Source organism: Citrus clementina, unplaced genomic scaffold (assembly GCF_000493195.1).
Source record: "Citrus clementina cultivar Clemenules unplaced genomic scaffold, Citrus_clementina_v1.0 scaffold_5, whole genome shotgun sequence".
Classification (NCBI taxonomy): Eukaryota; Viridiplantae; Streptophyta; class Magnoliopsida; order Sapindales; family Rutaceae; genus Citrus; species Citrus x clementina.
The window spans coordinates 16,190,398-16,212,657 of NW_006262201.1; the positions used below are offsets into that span (position 1 = coordinate 16,190,398).

At 33.4% G+C, this 22,260-nt stretch overlaps 1 non-coding gene and 1 pseudogene across 1 annotated transcript; one reads left to right on the top strand and one right to left on the bottom strand.

Annotated features, from left to right (window-relative positions):
• The first annotated feature begins 7,862 nt into the window (after positions 1 to 7,862).
• Positions 7,863 to 11,121, top strand: LOC18041029 (annotated as a pseudogene).
• Positions 11,122 to 20,404: 9,283 nt separating this feature from the next.
• Positions 20,405 to 20,507, bottom strand: LOC112098648. Its single transcript, XR_002905758.1, has one exon. It is a non-coding gene; the product is annotated as a small nucleolar RNA R71 (small nucleolar RNA).
• Between the last annotated feature and the right edge of the window lie 1,753 nt (positions 20,508 to 22,260).

The window sequence follows — 22,260 nt, forward strand, 5'->3', positions numbered from 1 at the left end:
TTTTAATAAAGTCAGGGATCTCTTATTGAAAAACTACTTATTTAATATATAATTATTAAGCAGGTTATTGGGTAACCAGTTTATTTTTCGTGTCCGATTTTGGTCTCAATGTTTTGATAGGAATATTAAATGGGCTGTGTTTGGTCAGCTTAAAGTTGACACAACAAAGCTGACATGATTTGAACACGACATGGTGACATATTTTGCCACCTCTACTTTTCTTTAGTCCTATACATTTTTAGATTCTCTATCCTCAAACTAAATGTTTATGCACAAAGAAGAAATCTTTTCATGAGGATCCACAATAACTTTACTCCTTATTTTCTCTACTATCCATTTACTAGTCATGTTCATTGGTTTTTCAATCTATCTGCAATCATGCTTCTTTTGCAACCGTTTGATTACAAATCCGCCACTGTCTTTTATTGTACCTCCCACCACATACCATTGACAATTATTAATTTGCATTTGCTGTAAAATCTCCTAGGCACATTGTACATAGTTGTAATTTCAAAGTCTTTATCTACCATCACTTCACCTGATACATATATGAAGTCATCAACATCTTTAAATAAATCTATTAACCTCAACTTATACTTACCATCAGGACCTATCTTCTAGTAAATGGCTATGCCTCAACGCATTTTGGGGAGAACTAGCTAGCTCTGAGTTCAAGTGGCAAGTCCCCTCCATTTTGTTGAATATAATCTATAAGTTTAGTAATGCCCAAATCATAATTTGAATTAGATGTCTTATCTATCACTTGAGGATCTAAGTTAATTTTTTATCATCAAAATTAGATCTTGCATTGTGCACAACTTTTACATTCTTAGGTAAGTCCTAGTCATTTTCACGACTACCATCAATAATAAATTCTCTGTCAAAATCTAATAACCAATCATCATTTTATCAATCCCATGCCTTACACTCTCATTCAAGTCTGTTTGTGGTCCATGTATGCCTTTAGTCTTAGGTGTTACTTTATCATCATCATCAATCGCATGCCCAACATTCTCATTTAGGTCTGTTCATGGTACATGTATGCCTAAGCTCCTAAGTAGTAGTTCATTTCTGCTATTATTTACCCATGTAGTTTGTTTTGCAGATAGTCAAACGTTTAAGTTATATAGCATGGCTTGTAGCACTCCACTAAGTGGTCAATCAAGCCTTAGGTTGGCAACAATATTACTTCAAACACTGTCACTTCTTATGAGTCATGTATAACAAGCTGAATTTGCAAGATTACCTTAAAATCTATACTAACCATTTGTTTTGTTCTATAGGTTGGTGAAAAATAACTGCACACTTTGAGGAGTGGTCAACCTATCTTCACTTGTGATCTTTAATACCTCATTCTTCATCTGCAATCATTAGGTTCAATAAACTGATAAGTGCATATTTTTCATATATTTTGCTATTAATTTCTCTATCTTTTTCTTGTTTTGGTCTTAAATATTCTAGTTATTTTAGTTAATTTTTAATTTAGTAACTTATATTTTATTGTGTTAATTTTTATCTTAGTTTTATTTATTTTGTTATTTTAGGTATATTTTGGAATTAAAGAGAAATTAAATCAGAGCATTTAAGAAGAGATCTGCTTGAAGGAATTAGAAAAGGGAAATAATTAGTGATTTTTGGAAACCAAGAAAACCAAAGCCAACAAAATTAATTCATGCATATTCAGAAGATTATGACCATCACGTGGAGATTAAAGAGGGAATTGAATTTAATTCAATTTGGCGGCTTCATTTAATTGGAATCAAGAATCTGAAAGGGTAATAACATATGCAAGCATTAAAGTGGCTTTGGCTTGCTCATTGGTTAATATGGGAAGCAAATTGAACAATGAAGAAAAAGGAAGCAAGCCAATTAACAAGCCAAGCCATCACTTGAGAGCACAATTGGAAAACAAAGATTGCAAACCAAAAGTGGCCACGTGAAAGGAAAGAGAATAAAGCCTTTTGGCTTTAGGAAATCATTATTGGCTTATTAATTGAAGCATGAGGTGGCAGTTTTGAGCTTGGAATTTAATTCTCTCCAGGCAAGGATTTAAACAAAGCCACAATTGAAGCATTATAAATAGGATCAAGCGGAAGCAATAAAAAAAAAAAAAGAAGAATTCGGGCAGCAAGAGACTTTGAGGGCAGGGCAAATCCAATTCAGCAAGAAGAAGAAAAAAAATCAGCAGCCGGAATTCAATTGAAGAAAAAGGCAGCCGCTTGAATTAATTTCCATGACTGGTTTTATCAATTTTCTTATTCCCAATTCAATTATGTTAGGCTAAATTTTTATTTGGTTGAGGGTGAATTCAAAACCCTAAGCATGCTATGCAATTAAATTTAAATTCTATCATTCAATTTATTTATTTGAGATTGTTTATGTTCTTCTATAATTAACGTTCATGGTTTATTCTTGTTTGATTTAAGTGGCCAATTAGATAGAACTTGAATAAATTTTATTGCTAGATTAAAATTCTTGATCCATAATTGTCTTGATATTTTAATCATTAGTAGCAGGCTGGAATTAATGATTTCAATTGGAGAACATAACCTAGGTTAAATAATCCGAGCTTGTGTGTTTATTGCCTAGATCAATCTAATATCTTTCTTTATTTAATGCTTCCATTATCTTAAATTTAAAGAGCTTATTTTAAATTATTTAATGGTTAGAGATTAGATGAAGAGCTTATTTTACCTAACGACACACTAAGGAAAGATTGAGACTAACAGAGCTTATTGTTGTCTATGGTTGATAGTTTCAATATAAATTGATAATAGAATTGATATATTATGTGCATGTTTGGTGGTGGCGAATGATCCTTTAACCAAAGTTTTCATCATTATTATTTCTTTCTCCTTTAATTAGAGTTTTTATTAAATTCTTGTTCGTAATTTTAATTTCTCTATTTCTTACTATTTAGTTAAAAATTCATAAACCCCTCTTTTATTTTTAATTGGTATTTTCTTTAGTTAGACTAATTTATATTATTATTACTATTACTATTATTTTATTTTAAATCTTGCTTTGGAGTTAATAATAAATATAACTAGCATAGTCTCTGTGGGATCGATCCTTACTCGTTCTGTACTAATTATTTATATTCTGTACTAATTATTTATATTAGTGGTAAGGTTTTAAATTTGGTGCACCTTAACGACACTACCATAAACTCTCTACGCTGTTTTTCGCCTTTATAGATTATATCTAGTTGTATTGGTAACATGAACTATAAAATCATAAATGAGAAAAAATTGTCGCAGCTGCAACATGAACAATAACAGAATTCATGACTAAATATAAAAAATCAAAGTAACAGACTTACATAAAAAATAATAGAACTCAAATTCACATCAGCAAATAATTAAAAAGAACATTCACAAAATTAAATAACCAAATAACAATAACAAAGTTTATCCTAGTAAAGAAGAAAATTGGAAATAGTATGTGAACAGAATTTAGTATTTATGTTCATATTGAACATGACATATTTTTTTTCTTCACAATTTTCAACACCATTGTAGTCTTTTCATCATATCAAAGTCGATTACAATGAAACCCTTAATATAATTCATATAATTCTATATTACTAAGCAAGTTAACTTATAGGGTTTTGTTAATCAAGTAATGAATCATCAAAACTCACATAGAATAATATATAATGACATGCATGAAATTTATATACATATAATAGTTTAAATTCAAAAGAAAGCTAATGAACTTATCTCACAGCAGTAAACCCTAATCTGAGCTCAATTTCATTTGTTTGATATCTTTTGTATGTCACTTGTAGGAGCCGTTTCAAGTTTCAGCCTCTCTCATCTAATTTAGCATCAAAGGCTTTGGTTAATTTGATTATTTTGTAGTTGAAAATTGTGGGTATTTGAGAGTGAAAAGAAGGTGCACAAAGGGAATAGTTTAACTTTTCTTGAAAATGGTACGACTATTAGTTTGATTTGTCTATTTCACAATTGAATGGTGTGTTTTGGCTTTAACATGAAATTTCGTAAATGCCCTTATGACGTCACCAAATTTTTAACTATGTTAATGTTTTGACAGTAAAGTGATGACGTGTTAAATATTAGCTGGTAAAATATAATTTTTTGAAAACTTTGGCAATGAATTGATATGTCAGAAAATTTGGGTGAACAAATGATAATATCCCTTAGTAAAAATGTACCCCAATGATTTTTTTTAGCCAATAAATTAGTCTCATAAAATTTAGTGGTAGAAGATTAGATTTTGACATATAAGTCCATAATATTTTAAATTTTTTTAATACTATTGAACTAGGTTTCTAGTTAAATGACTTATCCTTACATTTGTTAACATATATTTAAATTAATACATTCTCTTATTAATCAATAAATTAATTAATTTAATATATAGCTAAATTATGTATATCATTTACTAACTATAATTGATGAAAATTATAAAGATGATTTTTTTTAATTTAACATAATGACAACCAATTTCCTATCACCCATATGAGCAGGGTTCAAACCTTATAACCTCTTTTTTCCCCTAACACAAGAGAGTTTACTATCTCAAGTAGATCGAATGCACATAATATGAAAATTAATTTAATTTAATATTTTATTTGGTTAATGTTTTATTATTTTCTTGCAACATAATATTTATTTAACATAGTATCAATTATTCAATTATGTAGTAAAAATATATTAATTTACTAATAATAATAAAGTATTAGTTTAGCAATTCGTAAAATCATTTTTGGTTGTTTGAATAAGGACTTTTGTACTTTTTGTTAAGTTTTTGCCTTTAGTAAAAAGAATAAATTTAATTGCACACTTAAATAAATGGATTTTTTTTACTCCACCCCAACATTTTAAATAGTCATTAGTGCACATCCATATGGTTAAGATATTTCATTAATTTAATTAAAGAAGGTTAAAAAAATCTAAACAATTACTCTATTTGAAAATAATTTAAATATTTCTTTATTAAAAGTAAACTAAAAAATAAATATTTTCTATTTTTTCTTCTGTCGTGCTAGCATTGCACATGGACAATAGCAAAGGTGGCAATTCGGGATAGTGGATCATGTTCATATCGTGACATCAAATTTGAGTTAACCCAATCCCAACTCATTTATTAATTGAGTAAAGGATTTCAACCCATTTATTATAATTATGTAATTGTGTTACTTATTTAACAAAGTTTTAATTTTCAATAAAAAATATTTTTTAATATTCTATAAGTTTTGGAGTGCTATCTTCTTAAACTCCAATCAATTTTGTTTTAAATACAAATAAATGATGTTTAAAAATATGAAATTCAACACATATCTATTGATTAAAATATAAGTCAATTAGTATAATTAATTGAACAAACAGATTATCATATTAGGAATTTTAAATCTAAACATAATACAATTATTAATCGAGTTGACAGATATGAAGAGCAAGCAAATCCATTCAAGTTAAATATCCAAGGATCTGATTCAAATAGAATGGATAACATCCATCCAAAATACTATGGACTTGATTTATCTGATATCCATGTATGAACTTGAATATTAATATTTAAGTGAATGAGACTAAAATTGAATATTATAATTACTATTTAAGTTTTGTAAATTAAATGAAAGATCAAAATAACATTTCTAAAAATTATTGCACAGTCGATGACAACAATGACAACACCATCACTAAAAAATAGAAGTGAGTGAACAGAAGCACAAATACTATCAAAAAATTCAAAATTCACCGATCTATATAATGGTGGTAACGTTACCGGATAAATGGATGTGCTAGTGATGGATGCGCCTTCCAATGCAAATAACCATAGCAAGACCGCCATGATTAGGCGGCGTTTCAAGTTTCACCGCCCTTAACAAACACAATTGGCGGTTTGTAAATTGAAAAAAAGTAGCAGTGTAATGTAAGTCGTTGTGGTTTTGTGGTGTAGTTATGGTAGCGGTCATTTTTGGAAGGCGCATGCAACTCTACGTATCACCACATTGAGATAATCATTGTGCATATCATCCAATTTTGAGTGTAATGGTACCCTTGATGGCCCCCTGCAATCAATAATGTAATTGCCGACGACAGAATAATGGTTGCCAATGATTGTCTATATTTTTTAATGTAAATTTTTTTTGTAATTAAAAATAAGAGTAACAATTTTGTTTTATTATTCTATTTCTATATTGAAAATAATTTAATTACTTTTTAGTATTAATCATTTTAGGACATTAAATAAAAATAAATAAGAATTTTTTTATGTAAAACACATTAATTAGTTTTCCATATTATAAAATGCATAGTGATTTATAATAAAAATTATCTATCCATGTTTATCCTTGGGTATCCATATTCATAGTCGATAATTATGATTTACACATAGATGGATAATAACTATATCTAACTCGATCTTGCCATCCCTAGTTGACACGGATATGGTGAATTAAATAATTGTGTCAAATTGACCACTCAAATATATATTTTTCTGTTATATTCTTATCAAATTAATGGCTCAGCGCTGGAAAATAGCACCATGGCCATGACCAATTTTTTTTTTTAAAGTTTGGTAGTGAAATGGATTTCTCTTTCCTTTTCCTCAATTCTAGCAAATTATGCATTGGCTTCTCTACATATATTGCAATAAAAAAAAATTATATTGTCCAAATTGACAAATCTACAATGTTGGAGTATTGTGTTCATGTCGGCATCTTTGAAAGGTTCTTGCGAAACAGATTGTGGCTTCAAAAAGTATCACTGCAATTGAAAATTTTTAGGTGCAAGACTAATGTGTGAAATTTTAGTTGTTTTTATCTTTTTTTTTAACAAATAAATGGACTCCATTGTTATAATGTTGACTTAGAAAAAGACAAAAAAAAGGGGGTATGAAACCCATGTGGCAGCATAATTTTCCTATATATATATATCATTTTTTATTAGCTAATTTTCATCTGTCATATTTATTAGGAGTGTTCGCGGATAAGATTTTATAATATTCAATTATCACCTCCAATAACTGTTATCGCCGGCACCGGCCATCCGTTGGATTGCTATAGTTTTTAGGAGTCTAGCTAAACTATCTGATTACTGAAAGTCCTATGAAAAAGGCCTATTAGCTTTAACAATTGATCGAGACTCAAGCATTGGTCATTCTGCAATCAAATTTATAATCTAACAATAAAATATTTTTTTGGAGATGACTTCCAAAGAATTGGATTCGTGTTTTTTCTGCATATTGAATTTGGAAAAGAAACTTTCCTCACTAGTGCTACTGAAAGTTGAAAATGACCTCTCAGCCACGCGGCCAGAATACAGGACAATGCTACCAACTTGATTCTATACAGTTGACTTTCAACACCAAAGGTTCCTATTTCTGCCTTCTTCAAGAAGTATATATGGTACAGCCGACTGATATAAAAGAGCAAAGTTCCTTCGTAGAAGAGTGAAGACGTCCTCTTGTGCCATTAGGTCACCTGCTCAAGTGGTGGTGTCCACCATTTACTTTGTGACACGGAAATAGAAGTCACTTTATAACTGCGGTCATCAAGAGAAATAGATAATAAATTTCCGCGAACTTTCTGTGTCATTAGGTCCTTTAGCCACAAACTTACGAGTTTTCCCAAATGACAACAAATAAAAGCAGGATATTGGCCCCACCTTTCCTACTAATTTGATATTCATTTTAACTTCGTTTTTACCTAAATGTAATTTACAAATTTAGAGATTGTCCAAACTCTGTATTGGGCTGAGCTCGTGCAGAGTAGGTTACTCCACCCACTTATTTGTTGTTCATTTCTCCCATTAAGGGTGCTTTTTCTTTTTCCAAAAAATACGAAATATAGATGCTCTCTAAATTCCAATTCCATTAGTGGAAGTAAATTTCAAAAACGACGTGACAATCGATAAATGTTGGTACTTAAAGTCCCAGACCCTAGTTTTGATACAAAAGAGAAAGGAAAGCTCTTGGAAATTAGAGACTGTTAATTAGTTCTCACTCTCATCCAAACAAGTTTCTTCGTTTCTTGTCTTCAATTTATTGCCAGCTATACCAAAAAATTGTCATTTTTTTTTCCGCTTCATTTTCTCTTTGGTTCCTTTCAATTAGCACCATGTCCATCCTTTCCCATGAATACATTGTTCCTGCAACCCCCAGCACACCCAAAAGAAAATGGCACTCAGCTTTTGCTAAAATATATTGCTCCAGGGTTTTACACTCCCTTGCTAAAACTGATATTGATCCGAAAACCCTCATTGAAATTGTGAAGCAGAAAAATCTAGACCTGCTTCAACAGTTTGGTGGAACTGGTGCTGTAGCTACTGCTCTTCAAACCGATATTCATGGTGGAATCGACGGCAGTGAAGAAGACAGAGCTCGAAGACAAGGCTTATTCGGTTCAAACACGTACAAGAAACCACCAACGGAGAGCTTCTTCAGTTTTGTTGTGGATACTTTTAAAAGTTTCACAGTTTTAATCCTTTTTGTGTGTGCAATACTTTCCCTTGCTTTTGGCCTGAAGTTAAAATAGGGATGGTATGATAGCGGTAGCTTATTTATTGCTGTCTCTATTTACATATCTGTTTCAGCTTCAAGTAAATACATGCAAAATAAAAAATTTGAGAAGCTATTATCAAAAGTCAGCAACAGCATTCAAGTTGATGTGGTTAGAAATAAACGGCGACAGCAGATTTTATTGTCCAATGTTGTCGTTGGAGATGTTATATGCTTAAAGATTGGGGACCAGGTTCCAGCTGATGGAATTTTTTTAGATGGGCATTCGTTACAAATACAAGAATCAGACCATAATGTTGAGGTTAATAGCAGCCAAAATCCGTTCTTGCTTTCTGGAACCAAGGTGGTTGATGGGTATGGCCGCATGCTTGCCACAGCTGTCGGTATGAACACTACGTGGGGCCAAATTATGAGGCAAACTAGTTACAATACCAGTGAATGGACACTTTTAAAAGCTCGAGTCAGAAAGTTAACTTCGTTGGTCGATTTAATTGGATTGGCAATTACTTTCTCAGGCTTGTTGATGATTTTGGATCGTTACTTTACAGGACATTCAAAAAACATCAACGGAACCATTGAATTTAAGGCCGGTAAAACAAAGCTTGACGACGCAGTTAATGCAGTTGTGAATTTAATTATCCCAGAAGGTTTGCCGCTGGCCGTTACAGTTACTATTGCTTATTCGATGAAGAGATTGATGATTGATCATGCTATGGTGAGGAAGCTCTCTGCCTGTGAGACGATGGGGTCAGCCACTGTAATTTGCACGGATAAGACGGGCACACTAACTCTGAACCAGATGAAAGTGGCAAAGTTTTGGCTTGCCAAGAACCTGTAGGAGAGGGAGCTGCTGATCATTCCAATATAGCTCCAAAAGTTGTTGAATTGATTCAACAAGGTTTTGCATTAAATACAACTGCAGGTTTTTACAAGAGAACTTCAGGTTCAGGATTGGAAATTGAATTATCTGGCAGTTCCATTGAGAAAGCAATTCTTTCCTGGCCTATTCTGGGAATGAGCATGGACATGGAGCAAATAAGACAGAGTTGTGTCATTCTCCAAGTTGAAGCCTTCAATTCCCATAGGAAACAGAGCAGAGTTATGATGAGGAAGAAGGCAGACAATACTGTGCACGTCCACTGGAAAGGGGCGGCAGAGATAATTCTAGCAATGTGTTCAAGTTACTATGATGCTTCTGGGAATGTCAAACATTTAGAGGTTGGTGCAAGGGAAAGATTTGAGCAAATTATTCAAGGTATGGCAGCAGGTAGCCTGCAGTGCCTTGCTTTTGCTCACAAACAAGTTCCAGTTCCAGAAGAAGAGCTAAATGAAGAAAACTTGATCCTATTAGGACTGCTTGGAATTAAGGATCCGTGTCGTCCAGGGCTGAAGAAAGCCGTGGAAGATTGTCAATATGCTGGAGTAAACATCAAGATGATCACGGGCGACAATATTTTCACTGCAAAAGCCATAGCCACACAATGTGGAATACTCAAGCCAGTGATCAAGCCAATGAAGCAGTAATTCAAGGAGAGGAGTTCAGAAACTACACAGAAGAGGAGAAAATGGAGAAAGTTGAAAAAATATATGTGATGGCAAGAGCCTCTCCTGATGATAAACTGGCAATGGTTAAGTGCTTAAAACTAAAAGGTCATGTGGTTGCGGTCACGGGAAATGGTATAAAAGATGCACCAGCTCTGGAGGAAGCAAACGTAGGACTGTCTATGGGCATCCAAGGCACAGCAGTTGCCAAGGAGAGCTCAGATATCATCATCTTGGATGATAACTTCGCAACTGCAGTCACTTTACTGAATTGGGGAAGATGTGTATATGTGAACATCCAGAAATTCATTCAATTCCATCTTACCATTAGTGTTTCTTCTGTCCTATTTAACTTTTTGGCAGCGGTTTTAGTTGGTAAGAACCCATTAACAGCAGTCCAGTTACTGTGGATGAACTTGATCGTTCTTACATTAGGTGCATTGGCTCTGGTTACAGAGCAACCTACCAAGGAGCTTATGGAGAAACCACCGGTGAGGCTTACTGAGCCACTTATAACCAACGTTATGTGGAGGAATCTTCTGGCCCAAGCTTTTTATCAGATAGCTGTCTTGTTGACGTTACTGTTCAAAGGTGAATCCGTCCTTGGTGTTAATGAGAATGTAAAGGACACCATGATCTTCAACACATTTGTACTTTGCCAAGTCTTCAACGAATTCAACGCAAGGAAGCTTGAAAAAAAGAATGTGTTTAAGGGGATTCATAAGAATAAGTCATTTCTGGGGATCATTGGGATAACCATCGTCCTTCAAGTGGTGATGGTGGAAATTCTGAAGAAATTTGCAGATACAGAGGGGCTGAACTGGATCCAATGGGGTTCATGTATTGGGATTGCAGCCATCTCTTGGCCAATTGGTTGGTTTGTCAAGTGCATACCTGTTCCAGCAAAATCCTTGTCTTACCTGTTCCAGCAAAACCCTTGTTTTAGCTATCTCATCTCAAGCATCTAGATAATGCATATTATCATTTCTGCTTGTCTTATATCCTCTGATATAGCTATCTCTTATAATCAACTCAATTAGTGGCAGCAATTTCTATTGGTTAGTTGATTTGTTAGCTCCAATGAAGCTCAATTCTTGATAATTAGTTTGTTGATCAGCAAACAACTCGCCTGAAATTTCTGTGTTATTTGGTTCAATGATTCTTCAGACAACGTTGCATCCCAATGATTCTTCAGCCAATGAAAATTAGTCTCATAAAATTTAGCGGTAGAAGAATTAGATTCTCTTTTTCCGATTTTGCGAAAAGATTTTATTTTTTTTTAGTGTGTAGGTAAGATTACTGAACCCACATTGAAACTTAATAGTTAAGTGATACGCCAAAAATTTAACAATCTTAAATTTTCAGATCGGTTAAATTTTATTCAGTTAATTAAAACCGATATAACGGGAAGGGTTAGTATGAACAAAATAAATATATATACTCGGGAACAATGGGTATATTGTTGGCGTCTAGGATGACACTTTCCTCACTATAATTTTCAATTTAGACACAATACAACCACTATTTTTTTGTTGAAATTTTGACATCAAAGGACTAAATAGATGAGGTAAGTGGCGAAATCCAAAATCTTTACTGCAAAATGTTGCTTTCTGGTGTTTAATTATAAACAGCAGTTGGCTTAAAATTCAGGGAGAACAATAATATTTCTCCTTAGATACATTATTAGGAAAGCAAACGTGAGGATCCCATACACAATTATTTTTTAGTAATTATAAGATTCACTTTTTTGTTTGACAGTATTTATTTATGTATATTGTAATTTTCCTACTTTGTACACTTGAATTTCTTTGTAATCCATCTACAATAATATAGTTTCTTGAGTCTTCACATTGTCGAAGACTACTCAATATTTCTTTGTCTCAATTTCCTTTCTTTAAATTTTACTGTTGGATTTTTAATCCAATATTATTAGATCTTTAATCCAACATTGGGCTTATATGTGAATAATTATGTGTTGCAGACAGTCATATAAGATTAAACCTAATTAAAAGTGATCTATTTAAATTTTTAGTGTTATGGACTTTAATATATCTAATAGGGTGTGAGTCTTTAATGTGTAGAGATCTAATAATATTTTAATTTTATGATTGGCAGAATTATGAATACCTAGTGACAACAGGAATATGTTGTCTATATAAGTGGTTATGCTCCCAGATATACGTATTCTTTCTATTATTTCTGACATCTCATCGTCAGAGAGAGAGAGCAGATAGAACTAGATGTCTCTTTAAGAGAACGTGTAAATCTGAAAGGCTTACCACACTACTCTAGAGAGGAATAAATATTATGCATTTAGGTACGCGTCCGCGTTATTTTGTTATTAATTCTTTGTGGTACAATATGAATATTTTTGAATTTATTGGTGATGATTTTCACTAAAAATTTTCTTATCCCAATAAATAATATTAGTCTCTTCATGTTAAATTATTGAGAATCAAATTTATTTTAATTAATGTTTACATCTCTAGTGTACTTAAATTTAATAATATCATAATTATTAAAATTATTACATTTGAGAACAAAACTGTGGTTATTTGTCGGAATTTAGAATATTTTGGAAATTCATATTTCAGTCAAAAAAAAATTCCTAATTTGAAGTTTTGTGGCCGGCGGCAATAGCAGCCGCCGGCGAGACACAGCTGCTGGGCGGCGCCAGCCCGCAACCGCGGCCACGACGCCACGGCAAATTAAGGAGAAGCAAAAAAAAAAGGGGCTGGCCGTCGCCAGCTTACGGCTGTGTCGGCATGCATGCCGCTGCAACCAGCCCGCGCTGGAGAGAAAGAAAGGTGGCTGAATGGCCACTGCAGAGGAAGAAGCGGCGGCACGCCAGCCGCACGAAAGAGAAAAGATAGAAGTAGGGTTTCAAGGTAAATATCTAAATGTTCCCTAAGGTGTTGTAAAATTTCTTTCCAGCAGACAATAAAGAAAGTTTTTATTTAAACCCAAATTCTGCTTGGACTTAATTAAAGTTGAGTTTTGGGCCCAATAAATTGGGCTTGATAGGTTGAAGGGGTTGGTTTAGAGTGGAGCTATTGGCACCCCTACATTATTCTTACAAAACTCCACTTTAAATAAAATTACAATTAAGAATAATTGAAAGTTAAACACATATAGTCTTTTTTTTCAAGCAAATTACTTAATTCATAATCAATCTTTTAAAAAAAAAAAATTCTATATGTTACTTCCTATCTAACTAAAACAAATTGTGCAAATTTAAAATAATCTATTGTTCTCTTTTGATTTCTTATTGATTAAATATTTTTATACTTAAAATTATAATTTGAAATATGTGTTATTTCAACTAATGATTAACACTAAAAAATTTATCACCCATATAACTTTTTAATTTATGTGTAGATTAATAATAAAATTGAAAATAATTAAAAAAATGACACAATAATACTTTGAGTTTTAACAATAAAAGAAATCAAATGAAAATTGAGAATTTAGAAAAGTAAATCTAAAAAAAGGGACATTTTCATAAATAAAGTGAATATAACTAAGAAGGGGGTTTTATGAGGAGATGAGAGGGGTGCCAATAGTCCAACTCATTGGTTTATATTAGTCCATTAAAGCAAAAGTAATTTCAGCCATTAAAAAAAAAAGGGTTGGTTTGATTGTGGACTAGTTTAGGATTTGGTTCGGGTCAATCCGAATCAGTCCAGCCCTGAATCAATTAACGGTCAACATTGACCGTTGACTCTGACCATTGACAATTGACCAAACTTTGACATGATTTTTATTTTTTATTTTTGTGGTAATTTTTGGTGCAATTTTAAATTCAAATATTGGTTGGTTTTTATGTATTTTGAGATAAATTAATTGAAACAACATATCATCAAAGTGACCTCTCTTGTGGAAATTAATTTACTTTGAAATATAAATAATTTTGTATATGTAATTTTTGTAAATATCGATCGACCTAAAGGAATGTCCATATTTAATAGAATTATATGTGCACATGTGATAATAAACACGTGATGATTATTCAATTTTACATTTGAGTAATAAATCGACCCAAATGAAGATTTATTTTTTGACATGTTCTTATTATCAGTGTTTGATTACTGCACTAAGATATCACTTATAAGTTAATATTTTGTACAAAGATGAAATATTAATAGAGTGTCCGGTATCTTGAGATGGGGTTTACCTTTATTTGAATTTATTTTTATTTTAAAACTAATATGAGCTTGTTTTGTTTGTTTGTTGTTCTCAAATTCAGTTATGTCTACTGTTAAATATTACTACTAACATCAATTCTATTCATATGTTAAATGACTTTAACTTCAAGTCATGGCACGAGAACCTCTCAATAGTTCTCGCAGTCATGGATCTTTATCTTGGGTTGAGGGTTGATTCTCCCCTATCTCTTATGGATGAAAGTACCCTTGATGACAAGAGGGATATGGAAAAGTGGGAGAGATCAAATCGCATGTGTATCATGATTATGAAGAAGGCCATTTCGGAACCATTCGAGGGCTCTATGTCTGCAAGGATAACTACGACTAAAAAAGTTTCTTGTAGAAATTGAAAATGGATTTGTCAAGAATGAAAGGGCATCAATGAGTACGCTCTTGACAAATCTTATTTCAGTAAAGTATAAGGGCAAGAAAAGATATAAGGATAAGGATGCTGCAGATACAACACCTCAAAAGAAACAACAAAAGAAATTGGATGATCGAGTAGCCACTACCTGTTTCTTTTACAGTGCTAAAAGACATGGTTTGATTTTTTCTGAGGTTAATTTAATACCTAGACATATGTGGTGGAAAAATTCTAGTGCAACCACTCACATCAGTGTGTCTATGCAGGGTTGCTTGAATTCCTAAAAGCCCAATGATGGTGAAAGATACATCTATGTGGGTGATGGCAAGAAGGTTGAAGTTAAAGCAATTGGAAAATTTAGATTATTATTAAAGACCGAATTTTATTTGGATCTTGATGAGACATTTATTGTTTCGTCTTTTAGAAGAAGTTTGATTTCCGTTTCCGCTTTGGACAAATATGGTTATTCTTGTTTATTTAGAAACGAAAAATTCAGTTTGTTTCATGATTCAAAACTTGTTGATTCTGATTCTTTGTCCGACGATGATAATCTTTATATACTTAAAACAATTGCTTCATTTCATGAATCCCTGCAAATAAGTACACGAGGTGTAAAGAGAAAATTTATCAATGAGAATTTAACTGCGTTATGAAATAAGAGATTATGTCATATCTCCAAACGAAGAATAGAGAGACTTATGTCAGACGAAATTCTTGACCCTTTAAATTCACAAATTTTGACATATGCGTTAATTGTATCAAGAGGAAACAAACCAATAAAAGGAGATTTGAAGCCAACAGGACTTCAAATGTCTTAAAACTCATACATATAGACATTTGTGGGTTATTTCCTGCTACTACTTGGAATAGTCAACAATATTTTATAATGTTCATAGACCATTTTTCTAGATATTGCTACATACATCTTCTCTATGAAAAGTCATAGTCTTTGGATATGTTCAAAATCTTTAAGGCTGAAGTTGAAACCAACTCGGCAAAAGAATTAAAAGCATCAGATTTGACTGTGGTGGCGAATAATATGGTTAATATGACGGTTCATATGAACAACGTCCAGGACCATTTGCTAAATTCCTAGAGGAATGCGGTATCGTCTCACAATACACTATGCCAGGTTTGCTCACTATGAATGATGTTGCTGAAAGATGAAACATGATGCTTAAAGACATGGTGAGGAGTATGATTTGTCATTCTACCTTACTAGAATCACTGTGGGGAGAAGCCCTTAAGACTGCAACATATATTCTTAATAGAGTTCCAACTAAAGCGACTGCCAAAACTCCTTACAAGCTTTGGACAGATAAGAATCCTAGTCTAAAACACTTGCATGTTTGGGGTTGTTCAGCTGAGGCAAGACATTATGAGAAGAAACTGGACTCAAGGACGGTAAGTTGCTATTTTATTGGATATTTAGAACGATCTACGGGGTACAAGTTTTATGATCCCACGACTAAGTCAATTTTAGAGTTAGGAAATGCTCGATTCTTTAAGGATGTTAAGTTTGCGGGGGGAGATACAGTTATAGACTTTGTCTTTAAAGAGAATATGTTGATATTCACATAGGTTTTATTGACATTGATTAGGGTCTTATTCCTGATTTTGTTCAAGATATAATAAATCAAGCCAATGTTGAAGAATCCCCAATACAAGAAGTTGTTCCAAAATAACAAACTCCACAACCTTAAGAACATATGCCATCAATGAGATCCATTAGAGAAATGAGAAGTGCATTACCAGATGATTACATTGTATTTCTCTAAGAACATAGGGTAAACATTGGAGTGATGAAAGATGATCTAATCAATTTCCGTCAAGCTCTGGAGAGTTCTAACTCTCAAAAGTGGATTGATGCCATGAATGAGGAGATGAAGTCCATGAAGGATAATGACGTATGAGATCTTATCTCATTGCCAGAATGTGCGAAACCTATTGGTTGCAATTGGATATTTAACACCAAGAGGGATTCGAAAAGCAATGTGGAGAGGTATAAAGCGCGTCTTATCGCAAAAAGGCTTTACACAGAAAGAAGACATTGACTATAAAGAGACTTTCTCTCTAGTTTCTTTAAAAGACTCTTTCAATATTATAATGGCATTAGCGGCACATTTCGATCTTGAGTTATATCAGATGGATGTAAAGACGACATTTCTTAATGGCGACATTAATGGGACGATCTATATGGTGCAGCTAGAAAACTTTGTGTCTGAGACCCAAAGAACGTCATTTACAAACTTAAAAAATCCATTTATAGACTCAAACAAGCATCTCGACAATAGTATTTCAAGTTTCATCAAGTGATCGTCTCATTCGGTTTTAAGATGAATTTAGTCGATGATTGTATATACCATACGTTCTGTGGGAGCAAGTATATTTTTTTGGTTTTATATGTCGATGACATTTTGCTAGCAGCGATATAGGCTTATTGTACGACACCAAGAGATTTCTAACTAAGAATTTTGAGATGAAAGATCTTGGTGACACTTTTTTTGTATTAGGCATAAAGATACACTGGGATCGCTCTCGAAGTATTCTTGAATTATCACAAAAGAGCTATATCGAAACAGTTCTCAAGAGATATGACATGCAAAATTGTAAGTCAGGTGATACCCTTGTGGCTAAATGGGACAAGTTCAGTCTCAATCAGTGTCCTAAGAATGATTTTGAGGAAAAAGAAATGCAGAAGATACTTTATACATTAGCAGTAGGAAGTCTGATGTATGCTCAGGTTTGTGTGCAACCAGATATTGCGTAGTTACTGGGATGTTGGGCAGATATTTAAGTAATCCCGGAGTAGACCATTGGAAAGCAGCCAAACGGGTCTTACGGTACTTACATTGAACAAAAGACTACATGCTCACATATCGGAGGTCAGATCAGATTGAGATCATTGGGTACACTGACTCCGGTTTTGTTGGATGCCAAGATAGTATGAAATCTACTTCGGGTTACATCTATCTGCTAGCTGGGGGTGTTATCTCCTAGTAGAGTGCTAAACAGTCTCTTATAGCTTCTTCTACAATGACAACAGAGTTCATAGTATGTTATGAGGCATCCAATCACAGAATATGGTTATGAAATTTTATCACGGGACTATGTATAGTAGATGGTGTTGATAGATCACTTAGATTATTTTATGACAATAAGTCAATAGTACTGCATTCCAATAACAACAGGAACTTGACAAAGTCAAAGTATATAGACATCAAGTTCTTAGTTGTTAAAAAAAGAATTCAGAGTGGACAGTTGTCTATAGAATACATCAGTACAGACTCCATGATTGCGGATCCACTTACTAAGGTATTGCCACCCTAAAACGTTTCATGAGCACACTGCTCATATGGGTGTCATGTCATTTAAAGATATTCAGTTTTAGTGGGAGTTTATGATTTTAGATACTCTTGTAATAAAGATATTTTTTAGTTATTTTGGTTTATGGCTATTTCAGGCTATTTTCTGCAGAAATAAAGTTTTGGTTTATTCACACTTTGATTTTTAGTATGGTTTGATCTCACTAAGGTTTTACGCGGACCAGTTGGAAATAGCCATGTTAAGATCATATTGCATAAAATTTCCATGCTACATGTTGAGTGTTACAAAATGCATATTTATAAAGAAGAAAATCATCATTTTACATTTCAAGTTTTACTAACAACCCTTACTTTTATGTATTTAAGCTTCTTGTAATTTAATTATGTGTGTTTTATTTTAATTAAGTATTTTATGTATTTTAGGGGCATCATAGTCATTTCACAATAAACGAGAGATCAAACGGCAAAACGGACATTACTTTTGAACTCAGGACGGTTAAAAACCTTAGGAGGAGCATAAAAGGAAAAATGGTACTGTTCACATGTATGGTACTATTCACATGTACGGTACTGTCTACGTTACTGTTCACGACACTGTTCACATAGACGGATAGATGATGTGGCATTGACCGATGATGTGGCATTGACTGATGAGGTGTCATGATCCTGTTGAACTAAAATTTTTATGTACTATTGATGGTGACGTGATAACATATTAGTGGACTACAAAACGCGCGTACGGTACATGCAACACATGAGATTATTTTCAACCAAACCGCGTTACTGTTCAAACAGTGTTATTGTTCAAACCGCATGGTTAAACCACGTATTGTTCATGCGTACTGTTGACTCGTACTGTTGACTGATGACGTGGTGCAATCCTGAGCGTCCAAACTGTTTTTAATCCGATGGCCATGATTTACTCGATGTATCTATAAAAAGGGGACCTCTCCCCCCTAATTTGGCATCTCTGAATCCATTTTTAGACTTTATTTTCTGTAATTCCTTCTCTATCTTGTATTTTCTACGTATTTTAATAAATTTTTATTTTGCCCCTAGTTTAATTATGAGTGACTAATTTTCTTTCAAGCTTAGGTTGAAGGTGAACTCTCAACATGTGTCATGGGCTTTATTTGGTAAATTTATTTTCTCTTCCCCTCTAGTTTTTGTGGATGTTTTGACTTCTTGTCGACAAATAATAATATTCTTGTCTAGATACCGCTCTGGTTTCACCGGCTCCCTAGTACAAGGTTATTATTATTTGGCACGATAAGCCCTTAGCACCATATTGATTAGAGTGTGGTTCATGAGGTGTGGATTCCCCCTTCATGATTTAATTGGTATTAATAAGAAATATTTAGCCCATGGTGCATGTTGATACGGATCCAGATACCCAAGTACGTCAATTTAATAGATTTTCACTTCAATTTATTCTTGTCATTTTAATTCGAATTTTAAAATAATCCAAATCATTTTCACCACAAATCCAACCACCCATTTACAAAATTAATTCTACACACAATTAAAATCCACTTCCTCGAGGGATCGACACTCGTCACCATTAGTCTATTCTACAATAGATTCATGCGTTTGCGAGTTCAATAAAATTTGCACAACAAGTTTTTAGCGCCGTTGCCGGGGAGGTAAGTAATTTTAATACATAGAATTAATTTTTGTGAATAATTTCTTTTATTTGTTTTCTTGTATTTTTTTCTTATTAAAAAAAATAAAAAAAAAAGTGAATATGCATTTAGAGGTAATAATTTCTTTTCTTTCTCTATTCTTTACAATTATGCAATTTAATTTTTAAGTTATTTTTCTTTGTAATTTTTGTTTATCTTATTAATTTAATTTTTAGTTAATTTATTTCACGTTTTGTTTAGTGTGTTTTTTTATAGAAATGTTGTAACAGCGTGATAAGGTTAGTACTGTAATTTCTCATTCTTCTTTATTTTTATTCATTTTGTTCCCATTTATTTTTTGCTCTTTGCATGCATGGTCGTAGTTCATTATTACCTAATCTTGAACCTATAGACCTTGAACTAGAAAAAAAATTCCGCACACACAAACACGTTAAAAATAAAATAGATTTGCAACAACAACAAGCACGACAGGAGAGGCCATTTAAGGACTACTTCAGTCATTTAGCTAATTTGAGCACATCATGTATAAGATACCCAAATGTAGCTGCTAGGAGTTTTGAACTAAAACCTAGTGTGCTAAATTATCTCCTCACATTCTATGGCTTAGAAAATGAGGACCCATATAATCATCTGAATGATTTTCATGCTATTTGTCAAACATTTAAATATGAGAATTTTTCAGATGATGATGTAAAACTTAGACTATTCCCATTTTCTTTAAATGATAGAGCTCGTTAATGGTTAAATACTTTGCCTGCTAATAGCATTACATCATGGGAACAAATAGTTACAAAATTTTTAAATAAATATTTTCCAGTGCATAAAACCAATGCTATTCGTAGGGAAATTTCAGAATTTACACAGAGAGAAGACGAGCAGTTTTTCGAAACATGGGAGCGATTCAATGGGCTACTCTTGAAATGTCAACATCATGAGTACGAGAAATGACACCAATGCCAATACTTTTTGGAGGGATTATTGCCGAACGTGCAAGAATGGCTAATGGCAACAAGCGGAGGAAAGCTAATGTCAAAAAGTGCATCAGAAATTTGGGAATTCTTCCAGCGACAAGTGGATAATTCATAACAACGGAGTCGATTGCTCAGGAATACTAGAAGAATTAAGAGAGTGAATGAGGTTCACATTGGCGAGTCAAGTTCAGAAATTAAAGAAGTCAAAGCAATAATTGAAGGCCTCTCTCGACAAATAGCATAGTTATCAACTGCTAAATCAACAGAGCCACATGATCATGACTCATACTCGGATCAAGCCAATGCCATAAGTGTAATGAGAAAACCATCAAATTAAAACCCATACTCTAACACTTATAGCCCTGGATGGAGAGACCACCCCAATTTTTTATGGTCTCAAGGATTCCAACAGAATGGACTAGTAGCTCCAGCTCCACCAATGTAACAAATTCTTCAAGTTCCTCAAGCCTTTCAGCCACCATTTAGACCATACAATTCAAACCAAAACTACTCTCAACCCAGACCATGGGAGGATGCATTCCAGAATTTCAAGAATGTTACTCACTCTACGATTGAGCAACAGAATCGCACCATTGATGGACTACAAAATGAGTTGAGAGCAAGCTTCAACTCACAAGCCCAATCAGTTTCAAGCCTGGAGAAGATGGTGGGACAACTTGCTCCTTCAGTTCAGACATTGGCAATGACTGTTGAGAAAGGCAAGTTTCCAAGTCAACTAGTGCCTAATCCTAAAGGAGTACATGAAGCAAGTACCAGTTCACCACAGCAGCATAGAGAGGTCAAAGTAGCCATGACCTTGCGAAAAAGAAAAGAAGTCGACAACAAAATGGAGATGCCGGTGACAAAAGAAAATCAAATTGTACTTGTGAATATTGATGACTCACCATCAGAGGAGAAAGAAGAAACTAACCCACGAGAATATGTTCCCAAAGCTCCATTTCCTCATAAGTTAGCTAAAGGAAAGAAGGAAAAATCCACAGGTGAGATTCTTGAAATCTTCAAACAGGTAAGTGTTAATATCCCTTTGCTTGATGCTATAAAACAAGTTCCATTATATGCCAAGTTTCTTAAAGACCTTTGTACTAAAAAAATAAGCATTCATGTTCAAAAGAAGACATTTTTAACAGAAAACGTTAGTTCTATACTCCAACACAAAAATCCTCTAAAATGCAAAGATCCAGGCTCCCCCACTATCTCATGTAGTATAGGGAACCATACAATTGAGAATGCTTTGTTGGATTTAGGAGCTAGTGTAAATCTGTTGCCTTACTCTGTATTCGTGAAACTTGGACTGAGAGAATTACACCCAACTCCAGTGGTGTTACAACTTGCAGATCGGTTCACGAAAATACCTCGTGGTATTGTGGAAGACGTGCTTATCCAGGTAGACAAGTTTTATTTTCCTATTGATTTCATTGTAATTGACACTCAACCAATACAAGATTCAAAGAAGCACATCCCCATAATTCTAGGCCGACCTTTCTTGGTAACTGCGGATGCTCACATTCAATGCAGGACTAGAAATATGCAGTTGTCCTTCGGCAACATGACTATGGAGCTGAACATTTTCAACATTGTCAAACAACCTCACAATATAGATGATGGAATTGTTGATGTGGATTTAATTGAAGCATTAGTTGATGACACTTTTGTTTCAAACCTTAGTGATGATCATTTACAAACATGTTTAACTCACTT